General features: G+C 47.9%; 1 protein-coding gene across 4 annotated transcripts in view; it reads right to left on the bottom strand.

Annotated features, from left to right (window-relative positions):
• Nucleotides 1-14,940, bottom strand: part of LOC310698787 (plastin-3) — a 70,830-nt gene that overhangs the window by 27,605 nt on the left and 28,285 nt on the right. For all 4 annotated transcript variants that reach the window (XM_083486433.1, XM_083486434.1, XM_083486432.1 and 1 more), the window contains one exon: nt 507-609. The gene's annotated coding sequence lies outside the window, so the exon portion shown is untranslated. The remainder of the gene's footprint in view (nt 1-506; nt 610-14,940) is intronic.

The following is a 14,940-nucleotide window of genomic DNA, read 5'->3' on the forward strand; positions in this document are numbered from 1 at the left end:
TGCACCCTTGTTTACACCCATGTTGGGAAATGAAAGCAACCTTTATCAGGGAAAAGCAAGAGGGGGAAAACTGGAAAGGCAAGCCCCAGCACGTGGTTCAGTGAGAATGTCAAGACTAAGAAAGAAAAAAGGGCCCTGCTGGATTCACGTCAATGCCCCATCTAGTCCAGCATCCTGTTCTCACAGGGGCCAACCAGGGGCACCAATGGCGAAAAGCCCCAAAGCAGGATTGGCACCCAAGAGCCCTCTCGTCACCTGTGTTCAGAAGCATGGCTGCCTCCAACAGTGAAGGCAGAGCAACAGTCCTCATGCCGAATTCATATCCCCATTTTCCATGAATTTGAACCCAGCGATACAGTTTCTCTGAGTTTCTCTAAGCAGGATTTGTTGTGAGGATGCAGAATGTGAGGAAGAAAAGCAGGCACTGCCACGGCCTCTTCCTCCTCCTTGGAGAACCGCTGTGATAAATATACAAATAAGTTAAAGCACCACATGGTTCGCCTTACCTATATATTGTCTTGCGTGGGGGGCGGTCGCCCTTTGAGCCAGGAACACAGTAAAATCACAGCAGACACCAAGTGGAAATCACTGCTGTTGGCTTTTCAAGTCCTGTTGGGGGACAGAAAGAGGGGCCGGGTGGAGAGAAAGATGCATGCAATGGTTAGTAATGCTTCGTTGACTCTATTAAACACGGAGAGAGTGAGGTCAGCTCCTGTTTCTGAAAGCAGAGAGCACTAATAAAACCACTTCTGCTGTTTTAAAATGGAAGAAAAGAGGCTCTGGAGGAGTCGTCCCGTCCCCCCCAGAGGCGCCACAGAGGCCTGCTTAGAGAGGATGCAGCAATTGGGATGTGGCTTCAAGGGTCAGTTTTCAGCTCTAGGCAGAGCAGAATAGTTTTATGAGCCACCGAACCCCTTTCTGAAGCCTGTTTGAGAGAGAAACTCCACTTCCACATGGCAGAGGATTCCTATGCAGGAAGCAGCAGCAAAGTTGATAGGGGAGAGCCCCTAGTATCCTGTATTCATCCATCGCATGCAGACCACAGAGAGCATCATTGGTGCAACAAAGCATTGGCTCCTCTCAGTTCCAAATCCCACAAATCTTGTGTCACAGGGAAGCTCCCAGTTGATGCAGGGGCTCTTCATTTACATGTGAGCACAGGAAAGTCCCCAAACTTTTCTGGCTGTGATGGAATCATTCCAACTTCCCTTTCCGCTACTTTATTGGCTTATTTCTCAAAATTTACATATACTGCTCAGTTGTAACCTCAAAACATTTTGTGAAAGGTAAAACACCATATATATATATATATATATATATATATATATATATATATATGGTATATATATGGTGTGTGTGTGTGTGTGTGTGTGTGTATATATATATATATATATATATATATATATATATATATATATATATATATGGTATATATATATATATATGGTATATATATGGTGTGTATATATATATATATATATATATATATATATATATATATATATATATGGTATATATATATATATCCATCCAGGAAACATTTTAAAACAACATTTTGCAACATTCAAAAATAATTAAAATAAAAGCTAAAAACCAGCTTAAAACAAATGTCAGATTTCTACATGCCTTGATGGGCTCGCCTAAACAATTCTCAGAGTGGTTTAACAACCAACCCTTCTTCACAGGAAACTTTGGAAACCGTAGCTCTAGAAGGGGAATAGAAGTCTCCTAACAATTCTCAGTACCCTTCACAAACTGGACTTCCCAGGATTCTCTGGGGGAAGCCATATTCATTTAAACTAGAGTGACAGGGTGTTGCTTTAAATGTTTGGTGGGAATGCAGCTGAATATTTCCTCTCGGGAAGCAAAAGTTAATGTGTGAAGGAGACATCAGATGGGAAAGATCCTCTATTCATGGGGCTGGCTCCTACCACCCATCCCAATAAGCTCAGTAAGAGGAGAGGAGGGTGTTTTCAGATTAAATATCTCCTCCTCTTTTTTTGCCATCGTCCCTTCATAGCCTGAAGGATTAATTTACTTCCTTGTTTATCAAATTCCTTCCGTGCCAGAGGCTCTGTTTGTTGCTGAAAGATAATTCTGAAGTTAACTGGCTATAGTGTTCCTTAAAACTTATTTAAAGAGAGAAGAGATCTTGCAGGACAAGATTGCAGGGTTGGAGAGCAGATGAAAGGGTCCTTCAACCTTCTAACTTAGTGGTTCCCAAAGCAATGCCCCCCCCGGGGGGGGAGCAGGAAGGGGGAATTACCTAGGGGAGGCAAGTGGGCAGCAGAGGGGGGCTGGAGGTGTCAATGACTATCAGACTGGATCATATCTGTTGAATTAATTAAATGAAATAGTTTTAATTGGATTCTGAATCAATGTGCAATTAATTGTTACTGTTTTGGCTTTTCTGTTTTCCTCTTGCACTTAGCAGGTTGTGCAAACTGCTATTCTGAATAATGCTTTTTACAGGGTAGGGTTGGGGGTGAGTTTATGGAACCAGGTTTATGGGGAAAGGTTTGGGAATCACTGTGTTAACTGGTTGAGTTGCTATTTTCGGGGGCTCTTTGTGCACACCTGGTCCTGCAAGAGACACATAGGCAGGTTTGGATTCTGCTTCTCCCTTCAGTTCCCTTCAGATCAAAACATTTCCCAAGTGCTGCAGCACTATTACCCCCAGGTGGTACAATGGGTCAGTGTTAACCAGAAGGTTTGTGGTTCACGCCCTCCCAGGGATAGCTGTGGGAAGGATTCCTGCACTGCAGGAAACTGAACTACAAGATGGCCCTCTGGGTCCCTTCCAACTTGCAATTCTGTGATTCCCATCATTTTGGATGGTGATGGACAGGCACTCTGGAAGCTGCCAATGGTCCATGTAGCTCAGTAGTGTCTGCACTGACAGACGGCAGTTCTCCAAGGATTCAGAGAGGGGTCTCTTCCAGCCTCACCCAGAGATGCTGAGCATTGAACCTGGGACCTTCTGCATGCAAGAAATGTGCTCTGCAACTGAGCTATGGCTCAGTTCCACAGCTCAAGAGCATCTCTCCTTCTGCATTTTTTAATCCACACCCTCCGTGTTTTATTCCATCATCTTTGCACTTCCTTTTCCCTGTTCAACACTTCCATTCTCTGCTCTAGCCAAACTCCCTTAAATGAATAGCCGCTTACACATTCTTCTTGCTTTCTAACACTTGTTAGATTAGGGCAAACGAACGGCATGCAGACTCAGCAGCACAGTCAGAGCCATAGTCCAGTGTTTCCCAACTGGTGTTCCGCGGCACACTAGTGTGCCGCGAGACGTTGCCTGGTGTGCCGTGGGAGGGAGGCGGGCGAGTTGGGCGGCGAGAGGCGGGGCGGCGGCAGCGAGGAGAGGCCGCCCAGCGCGGGGCTCTTGCCGTCTGGCTGCCTGCGTGGCGCTGACGTCACGGGGCTGTAACGTGCCCCACATAGGCACACGCGGGGCGGCGAGCGAGCTCCCTCCCACATCCCATCGCCGCTCGCTTCGGCCGGCCTACTGGGCTGTCGCAGGCGGAAGGCCTGCGCATGCGCAAGGTTTTTGCGCCTTCAGGATTCCCTTCACGCCTTCCTCCTCCCGGGTCCTTGAGAGCGCGGGAAGCGGCAGCGCGAGACCGGCGTTGAGCCTGGTAGGTATTGCGCTTGCCAAGGCAGTCATTTGGGAAATGAAAACTTGCAAAGCAAGCAACCAGTTCAATCTGAAGTACGTGTATGCTTAATATCCTGTATCTGAAACCTGTTCTGCCCCCTCCCCCACACTTGGTGCCATTTTCATCTACACATGCAGCAGAGTAAGTTGACCCAGAATAGTACCAATTCAGATGGCAGATGGGAGAATGACAGTGCTGAATGCTTTCCCATGTAGAACAGTCCCTGCAAATAAAAACCTAGCATATTTGGAAGAGGGATGCTAGCCTAACCATTGCCTTCTATGCTGTTACTATTTTTTATTTTTTATTTTTTTTTACATAAGTAAAAAGTGACCTTTCCCCATCTGGCATGGTGGTGTGCCTCGAGATTTTTTTCATGAAACAAGTGTGCCTTTGCCCAAAAAAGGTTGGGAAACACTGCCATAGTCAATTAATTAATCTACTGCATTTTCTACAAATAGGTCTGGGCTCAAAGTGGTACACAAAAACTCAGGAGTGGCTCTCAGAGCCAGAGATCCCCCACCCCTGGGATAGCTCAGTGGGTAAAGAAAACTCTTAATCTCAGGATTGTGGGTTTCAGCCCCACGTTGGGCATTGCAGGGAGTTGGGACTAGATGGCCCTCGTGGTCCCTTCCAACTCTACAGTTCTATGATTCCTTTGACCGGCAGCTGTTCTCTGGCTGGTCACTATAACATGATGCTGGACTAGATGAGCCTGTGACTGATTCTGCACCACACTTCTTGTGTTCTGCCCGAGTCCCTGGAGAAGGCTCTTGCCCATCACCTAACAATGGATCCTTTGGACTTTCTGCATGCAGAGTAAGTGCTCCAGCCAGCTGGCTGCAATTCCTCCCCAATACTTGCATTAGAACAGACTAGAAAACATACCAGATCCTGCTGCCTTAGCGTTAAGAACCTCCATTGTGGGCTACTTTACTCTGAGTTGCCTAGAAGCTTAGCTACTGCTAACAAAACACCTTTCCAACATCCATTAAAGCTGGTGCAGTCTGAGAAACTATGAAATCAGCATCCTAGCAGCTGTGACATAACCTGCAACTATCTGATTTTTAAAAAGCCACACGATTATAAGGACTCGGAACTTGCTTCCAAGTGTGCTTACAGGGAACCCACCCAAAAGACTGCTGACATTGTCTCGATGACAATGTTGCTATTTGTTCACTCAAGGGAGGCATTAATCTCAAATTAGTTAAGTGTTGGCTTTTGCTTTCTGAATGCAATCAGATGCCATGACAAGGGAGTAAACCACGAGGCCAGGGAGAGGCCAGGGAACGCCCAGCTGGCAGGGCAATCCTGTGGGAGAAGCCGGCACAATTAGATCATGCTGACTAAGGCCAGACTCGCAGCCCTGCCTAGGAGACAAGGGAGCAGGGAAAGGGCAGCAGCTGCCTGGTCTAGAGCATGATCCGCTTCACCTGATGAATGGGCTGCCACCAATGTTTCAGCTAGTGTCAAATGCTTGTGTGTGTGTGTGTGTGTGTGTGTGCGCGCGCCATTTGCAGGTCATAGTTAAGAGCCCTGGCACTTTCATTTCCACATGAACTAGCTACTAATATTCACAGGCATGTTCCCAATGGGCCCTATGTGCACGCTTACGTTTCACTTTGCTCCTTCACATGCTGTGGCTGACCCTCTTAAAGCCACATCTGTTCACATCCTGTGGCAGCTATGTGGAGACTTTTTCATCCAGTGGGCCAGAGGCAGAAGCAGGCAGAGCAATAACTGTAAGACTGCCTGTATTTAATTATTGCATTTCTATCCTGCTTCCCCCACCCAACCAAGGAGATCATGGTGGCCTATGTGGTTCTCCTCCTCCTTGTTCAATCTCCACAACAACCCTCTGAGGCAGGCTAGGCTGAGAGGCAGTGACTCCTGCTTGGCAGGGGGTTGGACTCGATGGCCCTTGTGGTCTCTTCCAACTCTATGATTCTATGATTCCATGATTCTATGACTGCCCGAAGTGAGCTTCAAGGCCGAGTGAGGATTTGAACCCTAGTCTTCCAGGTTCCAGACACTCTAGCCCACGGTCAGCAAGGTTTATCTTGCCTGGGCCAGATCACGCGTGTGCATGAGTGTGCACACCCATGATTTTCAGCGTCTGCGCAGATGCGCATTTTCGGCATCTGCGCAGATGCGCATTTTCAGCATCTGCGCATGCACAGACATGATTTTCGGTGCCGCAGAATTGAGTTCCCATACCACGCTGCACCGGTTTAGCACAGCGCATGGGCGGGCAGCTCAGCGATGGCCCGTGGACCGGTCAAACGACCTCTGCGGGCCGCTTCCAGCCCATGGGCCTTAGGTTGCTGACCCCTGCTCTAGCCATTAGTAGGCTAGTTTCTTCCTTCTCTCTCCCCCCCCCCCTCAGGCAAGCAAGAGGCATTATCAGAAGTCAACAGCACATTTCCTGCAGGGCAGAAGCCCTCAAACACCGAGTGTGGGGCAAAGCAGGGCTAGACAGTAAGTACTGGAGGATCACATTTGAGGGTGACAGGAAGTGAGATGGAGATGTGCTCAAGAGAGGAGTGTTGGGTGTTGCCCATCCTATGCTCAGTGCTTGGGGCAGGGGGACCCTCGCAACATCTGGTTTAAACTCATGTTTATTTATTTTTCCTTTGGGTAGCCACCACTGGAATGTATATTAGATGACTGCTTGTAAACAAGCCAGCCCATGACCCGTGGATATTTCAAGCTGTGCCAGAGCTACAAGAAACAGCAAGCAGGGAGGAAGAGTCTGTCTACACAGGGAGAGCCTCTCTCTTTAGGCCAGAACATTTGACACTAGCATACAGAATTATGAGTATTTTACGAAGTTCTAGCTAGTTCTTAAACATTTGAACCTGGCTCACAAAAAGGGCCAGGGGTGGCACCAAGGAATCAGAATTAATTTCCCCACCTGTGCCTGCCCAGCTGGTTTCATTCAGACAATAGACATGAACCATGGAGAAATAGGCTATTGATTATGCTGTGGGTGTCCTTTCCTCTAACCAGAAGCAAAGCATAATGGAAATTCTCCTGTGTTGATCACAACAGCTAGTGCAAAAGGAGCTTCCCTTCTTTCACATTGCACTTCAGCAGTCTGCTTGGTTCTGGACTACAGCTCCCAGAAGCCTCAGTCCGGGATGATGGGACTTGTAGTCCAAAACATTTGGGGATAAAACTATGGAACTCAAGTCCCACAGGAGGCCGTAATGGCCACCAACTTAGATGGGGGAGGCAACTATTGATGGCAACTATCCACAATGGCTATGCTCCGCCTTCACAGCTGGAGGCAGCAACGCCTCTTGAGTACAGTGGTGCCTCGCAAGACAAAATTAATCTGTTCCGTGAGTCTCTTCGTCTTGCGGTTTTTTTGCCTTGCGAAGCATGGCTATTAGCGGCTACTGGCGGCTTAGCAGCTTAGCGGCTATTAACGGCTTAGCGGCTTTAAGAAAAAGGAAGCAAACTCGCAAGAACTCGCAAGACGGAATGTCTTGCGAAGCAAGCCCATAGGGAAATTCGTCTTGCGGAACGACTCAAAAAACGGAAAACTCTTTTGTCTTGCGTGTTTTTTGTCTTGCGTGTTTTTTGTCTTGCGAGGTACCATTGTACCAGTTGCTGGAGGCTGCAGGAGGGAAGAGAGGTAATATGCTCAAGTCCCACTTGGGGGATTTCCATTACCATTGGCATCTGCTTGGCTGCTGTGAGAACAGGATGGATGCTGGACCGGGTGGGCCATTGACCTGGTTTTATGTTCTTATCTATAATAATAATAATAATTAATAATAATAATAATAATAATAATAATAATAATAATAATTTATTATTTATACCCCGCCCATCTGGATGGGTTTCCCCAGCCACTCTGAGCGGCTTCCAACAAAATAATAATAATAATAATAATAATAATAATAATAATAATAATAATAAATTTTATTTATATCCCGCCCTCCCCACCCGAAGCCGGGCTCAGGGCGGCTAACAACAATAAAACAGTACAAAAGTACAGCACAAACAACACTCTAAAATCATTCATTATAAAATTAATTAATTCAAGCCACTGGCAACCATTGGGCCAGAGCTCCGCGAAGATTGCCGAGGGAGGGAGTCAGGCTGTGCCCTGACCAAAGGCCTGGTGGAACAGCTCTGTCTTGCAGGCCCTGCAAGGGCCCTGGTCAGGTCCCGCAGGGCCCTGGTCTCTTGTGACAGAGTGTTCCACCAGATCGGAGCCACAGCCGAAAAAGCCCTGGCTCTAGTTGAGGCCAGCCTAATTTCTCTGTGGCCTGAGACCTTCAAGATGTTTTTATTTGAAGACCGTAAGTTTCTCTGTGGGGCATATCAGGAGAGGCGGTCCCATAGGTACGAGGGTCCTAGGCCGTATAGGGCTTTAAAGGTTAAAACCAGCACCTTAAACCTGATCCTGTACTCCACCGGGAGCCAGTGCAGCAGGTATAGCACCGGGTGAATGTGATCTCGCAGCGAAGACCCCGTAAGGAGCCTCGCTGCAGCATTCTGCACCCGCTGGAGTTTCTGGGTCAGTCTCAAGGGCAGCCCCACGTAGAGCGAGTTACAATAATCCAGTCTGGAGGTGACCGTCGCGTGGATCACAGTGGCTAGGTCAGGGCAAGAGAGGTAAGGAGCCAACTGCTTAGCTTGGCGGAGATGGAAAAATGCCGCCTTTGTTGTAGCTGCAATCTGCACCTCCATGGAAAGGGAGGTGTCGAAGATTACACCCAAACTCTTAACGGACAGTGCTGGCACTAATTGAGCCCCCACAAGAGATGAGAGTTGCCCCCCCAATCCCATATCGTCCCGTCCCAGCCACAGGACCTCTGTCTTTGAAGGATTTAGCTTCAACCGGCTCCCACGTAACCATCCAGCCACAGCTTCCAGACATCTGGTCAGTGTGTCTGGGGCCAAGTCAGGATGGCCATCCATCAACAGATAGAGTTGGGTGTCATCGGCATACTGATAGCAACCCAACCCAAAACTCCGGACAAGCTGGGCGAGGGGGCGAATAAAGATGTTGAAAAGCATTGGGGAGAGTATCGCACCCTGAGGTACTCCACACACCAAGGAGTGGCGCGGTGACAATTCCCCCCCCAAGCGCCACCCTCTATCCCTGACCAGAGAGAAAGGAGCGCAGCCACTGAAGGACTGTGCCCTGGATCCCGAAGTTCGTGATCGACCATGTCGAAAGCTGCTGACAGATCTAGAAGAATCAGCAGCCCTGACCCACCTCAATCCAGCTGTCTACGAAGATCATCTGTTAGGGCAACCAGAGCCGTCTCGGTCCCATGACCAGCGCGGAAGCCGGACTGGAATGGATCCAGAGCCGATGTTTCATCCAGAAACCCACCAAGCTGTTCAGCAACCGCTCTCTCAATCACCTTACCCAGGAACAGAAGATTTGAAACCGGGCGGTAATTGGATAGATCTAAAGGATCTAATGATGTTTTCTTTAAGAGCGGGCGCACCACTGCCTTCTTCATTTCCCCAGGGAATGTCCCCGTGCCAAGGGACAAATTGATGATATCCCCCAGGAGGGCCCGCATCTCGTCTGGACACGCTCTAATCAGCCAAGACGGGCACGGGTCAAGAGGACAGGTGGTGGGCTTTCCAGCTCAGAGGAGTCTGTCCACATCGGCTGGGGATAGCCAGTCGAAGTGGTCCAATACTGGACCCGAGGACAGTCGAGGGGCCTCCAGTTCCTTTATTGTATCCAAATTGGCAGGGAGGTCATGGCGGAGCAACAAGACCTTCTCCGCAAAAAAGCTCGCAAATGCCTCACAGCTGTGTGTCAAATTGTTACTTAAATTTGGCTGTCCCTCAAGCGACGTTAAAGACCTGATCATACTAAATAATTGCGCCGGGCGAGAGCTGCAATGGAGGCAGAGAAGTAAGACTTCTTAGCAGCCTTCACCGCCATCTCGTAGATTTTCATAAAAGACCTATAAGATGTTCTTGAGGCTCCGTCACGGGCACCCCGCCATACTCGCTCTAGCCGTCTGAGGTCCCGCTTCATTTTCCGGATTTCCTCGGTAAACCAGGGAGCCCGGTTTCTGCGGGGTCGCAGAGGGCGCTTGGGTGCGATCTCATCGATGGCTGCCAGGAGCTGGATATTCCAGCCCTCAACAAGCTCAGTCAAAGAGTCACCAGGGGGAGCAAGGTCCCGCAAGGCTTGGCGGAATCTATCAGGGTCCATCAGCCTCTGCGGGCGAGCCCAAATCGGCTCGCCACCTAAGCAGGGTGGGGGTGGAAAGTCAATCCTGGTTTTCAGAGCGTAGTGATCAGACCATGGCACCTTTATCGAAGGAGACATGATCACATCTATACCTACGCCAAAGATCAAATCCAGCGTGTGGCCTGCTTGATGCGTGGGGCCCGAAACAAACTGGGAGAGCCCTAGTGTCGCCATGGAAGACACCAGGTCCAGAGCCTGTGAGGAGGGAGTGGCATCAGCATGGATGTTGAAGTCCCCCAATACCAATAGGCTAGGGAACTCCAAGGCCCAGCCGGCCACCGCCTCCAATAGGCCTGACAGGGTGGCTGCTGGTGCGCTAGGTGGCCGGTACACCAGCCAGACAGCCAAGCTCACCTCAGAGCCCCATACTAGGCCAACACATTCAATGCCGGGGATCGATGGCGATGGTAGAGCCCTGAAAGAACAATCTTCCCGGATTAATACTGCCACCCCTCCCCCCCCCCGGCCCACAGTCTGGTGGAGGACGGAGAAACCCGGGGGCGCCATCTCTCATAAGGTAACACCTTCACGCACCCAGGTCTCCGTCACACAAGCCAGGTCGACCCCCTGTGAGGTAAAGAAATCTCGCAGGGTGGCGGTTTTGTTGCCTATAGACCTGGCATTGAACAGCACCAGTGACGGAGGTGAGTGATCCTTGCTCACCCTACCCTCGTCCCTCGGGATGAGGCGCAGATTGGAAGGGGTACGAGCATATCCATATCTCGATCCCCTTCGCCTATAACATCTGCCCCCACCGCCATACCTCCCTCGCCCCTCCACGGTAGCAATCCCAAGCCTCATAGTAGCCTCCATTGATGGCAATTAATGTTATTTTTTCGCAGCCTAAAACAATAAAACCTTAAAACAATAAAAATAAAAACAACCCAGAAAACAATAAAACAATACAAATAAAAATTAAAATACAATAATCTGTTAAACATTAAAAGCTTCCCTAAACAGGGCTGCCTTCAGATGTTTCTAAAAGTCTGGTAGTTGTTTTTCTCTTTGACATCTGGTGGGAGGCTGTTCCACAGGGCGGGTGCCACTACCGAGAAGGCCCTCTGCCTGGTTCCCTGTAACTTGGCTTCTCACAGCAAGGGAACCGCCAGAAGGCCCTCGGCACTGGACCTCAGTGTCTGCATAGAATGATGGGGGTGGAGACGCTCCTTCAGGTATACTGGATCTAGAAATGAGTTCATCCAGGGGTCATTAAACTGAAACATCCCTGGGCTTGTATCCAACAGAGTGCTAAGTAAGCATCCCGTTGTCGGTGCAAGGATTTTCCTCCTCTCCCCCCTCCATTCTCAAACATGCACCCTGCACTCTCCCCAAATATGACCTAGGAGATTGGGGGAAAGCCTCAGAGCAGTTGGGGGGGGAGGCAAGCAGGAGGAATCGTAGAGTTGGAAGGGACCCTGAGGATTATTAGTCCAACCCCCTGCAACGCAGGAATATGCAGCTGCCCCAAACGAGGATGAAGCCTGGAACCTCGGCATCCTTAGTGCCACACTCTAACCAACTGTGCTGGCCATGCCATGGGGGCAAGTCCCACTGCACACGAAGAAATCCTTGTGCTGACGGGATGCTTAATTAGCACCGAACTGGATGCAAGTCTTGGTTGACAGCAACTCTCAAAGATCTCAGGAACTTTTATTTTCCTTCTGCATGCCAAATATGTGCTGTGACCTCCTCCTACACTTCAGTCTGAATGCTCACTAGGCAGCTATAGGTGTTCTTTCTGAGGTGATCTTATCTCTCCACCTCCGATACACACATCTGTAATATGGGGATATTAATGGTCAACACCTTTCTCATGAAGACTATTGAGAAGCACTTTGAACAGATAAGGCCCCATACAAATATCAGAGTTCTACAAATTTTGGTTGGTAACCAATATTCTGCCCTCACCCTTAAACACAGCCCCATGTATGTCCACTTGGAAGTAAGTCCCAATGGGTTTTGGTCCCACGAAACCATGCTTGCTGCCGCCCTATGAAGATGGGGGCAAGCCCCATCGAGCACTGCAGGACCAGCTTATGACTAGATATGCACAGGAATGGGGTGCTGGTCCCTGACACCAGGTTATGTCTCCTGTGCCCCCCTTCCCCACAACCCCAAGTCTGGAGGTGTAGATATAATCTAGGAGTCCCCCACAGCTGCACTTCCCTCTGGAGGTCCTTCAAAGCCCAGTGCAAGTGCAGGAAGGATGACTGCCACTCCATAGTTAAAACAATGGAGGCAGTGGTGGCCAGCAACCCGCCACCGTCAAGGGTGATATGTCTCTGAATATCCATTGCTGGGATACAGCATTTGAAATTCAGCAAGTGAAGTTTGCACTTGGCTAGTAGCCACTTACAACCAAGTGAAGATGCCTGGACACCAGGATTGGCACCTGACGTCTCTACCATTTGGAGGTACATGCCTGTGGATCCTGTTTTCACACACTAGCAAGACATTCTGTATAATTCTATCTGTTATATTTTATATGCACATTCAGAATGAATTTCAGGAACTGAAAAGTCCTATTGAAAAATACAACTTTTGAGCCGTCTGGCCCCCAAATGGCAACTAGGCATTCTGTTTGGGCTTAAGGAGCCATCCTGGTTTAAGAAGCCATTTGGTGCCTGGCTTATATGTATCTGAATTTCTAACACTGGATGGGAATCGTGAGTTGGGTCCTGCCTGGGTGCTTCCAATTAGGGCATGCTCTTGACCACTGTCAGAACATAGCGCTGGACTAGATGAGCCATTGGTCATTCTTGTTAAAAACAATTTAAAACATTCAAAAATGATTAAAATCAATGCTAAGGTAAAAACCAGATTAAAGCACATGTCAGATTCCTACATGTCTGGATAGGCTTGGTAAGACACAGATTTTCACTGAAAAGAGCACAGCGAAGGTGTTTGCCTGATGCCAACCATAAGGAGTCCCAAAGAGTGAGTGCTGCCACACTAAAATATACATTTCTAAAAATGTGAAGGCTAATACCTTTCACATCTACCCAATGTATCTTTTAAGAGACCTCTGGCCCTCCTGATGTTGCTGTATTAATACTACTACCATTATTACTACTCATAGTACTAGTACTATTAGTTGCTGTTGTACCCTTATAGTAGCTTTGCTTTAGGATGGTTTTGTTTCCTCTGTGTTTGAATGGGCCTTTTTCAGGGTGGGGTTTTATTTTTCTGTCCCGAAGCCCTTTCCACACATACTGTGGAAGTTATACAAACAAAAATTTGAAGAAAAGAAATCCAGTCACTTTCTGTTCCAAGTGACCTACACTCAGAAGAATCCAGGTTCAAAAAGGTTAAGCTCTCATATCATCTAACTGTTTAGCAGCAACAACAAGCAGAGATTCCAAAAAAAAAAATAGAATAAAGAGCTCTTGGAGCCGGCAGAGCAGAGTACTTACTCAATCTCCTTAAAGGTATGAGGAGTGAAACCTTTCCACATTCCTCTACCTGAAAGCCAGCAGCTTTCAGCATCTTTCAACAGTCCTTTTACTGGGTCCACCACCTCCCAAGGAAACAAAACAAATAAAACTCAGCAAGGTCACCACAGCTCTCAAGCAGCTCAGGCAGAGGCTGCCATTAGGCCACAAAGATTAGGACTGAGACGGCACAAACACTGCAGATCATGAACAATAGATTCTAACAGGAATGAAATAAAATAAATTTCAAACTGCCAGCGAAGGCATTCCTAGCAAGAAAAAAGAAACACGCCCACACCAAGCCATTAGTGTTTGTGCAATCAAGGATTTTCTAATGCCCCAGGCAGCGTTTCCCAAGTTTGGGTCTCCAGCTGTTTTGGGACTACAGTTCACATCGTCCCTGACCACTGGTCCTGCTAGCTAGGGATGTTGGTAGTCCAAAAAACAGGTGGGGGACCCCAGTTTCGGAAACACTTGACTAGAGCAAGGGGGAGGAAGCTTCTTTAGACTGGAGGCCTCATTTCATCTGGGGCAAAAGTGAGCCAAGTGTCAGATTCCAGACATGCAAAAGACCCCTACACACACACACACATGTTCCACACACCTCTCTCCACTCAGGCAAGCAAAAGTGGTTATCACTGATCATTATGCACCCAGCCAGGCAAAAAACCCAACATCTTGAGGAAGCCCCAGGGCAGCAAGTGTGAGGGAAGTGGCTTGAGGAGGCCAGCCCAAAATGACTACATTTGGCTGCAAGGCCTCAGGTTCCCCACCCCTGCCCATAGATCAGCTGTTTTGGACTACAACTCCAATGAGCTATGCTGGCTGATAGGAGCTGTAGTCCCAAAAAACAGCAGCAGGTTGGGGAACGATGGAATAAATGCTTGAACGTGAGAAGTCTTCAAAGAGAGAGGCAGGCAGGCATACAAGCAGTGGAGCTGGGGCTTTCTGGGCCATTAAAATTTAGTAGTAGGAGAACTCTTAAAACTAATCAGAATAATACACACACACACACACACACACACACTATTTATTAACTTGGCAACAGATTAAAGGTGCCAGTCCTCAATGTGGGATGGGAGACAGAGGCTATCAGCTGTTTCCTTTGCTACTTATGTCCTGAAATGGTTTGGAACTAAAGCCATGAGCCGGCCCCTCCCTGGCCAAGCCCAATATTATCTGAACTGAGCTGCAATTCAGGCCTCACAAGCTATTCTGAAATCTTCTTTTGTCTTCAGAGGGAGTGAGTGAAATGGAATTGAGATTTCATTATCGGCAAACTTGTGAAAATCCCACTTATTATTATATTATTATTATTATTATTATTATTATTATTATTATTATTATTATGTCACTGCCAAGATGTTTGTGTGTTGTTGTTTGAAGAAAACAACAACACAGCTAACAGTTACCCTCTTTTGTTAAAATGTTTTCTAATATTGTTTTAGTGAACCTTGTTAATAATACGACAAAGAAATTACTTACAAAACTTGAAGGTTTAGAGGCTCTCATTTCACCCTGCAATTTCACATATCCTGCTTTGCAAGACAGATTAAGTGGGAGGCAGTGAAATACTAAACCCATTTTGGCTAAGTAGCCATCT

This window comes from Podarcis liolepis, assembly GCF_965112155.1.
Source record: "Podarcis liolepis genome assembly, chromosome: Z".
In the NCBI taxonomy this organism is placed as follows: domain Eukaryota; kingdom Metazoa; phylum Chordata; class Lepidosauria; order Squamata; family Lacertidae; genus Podarcis; species Podarcis liolepis.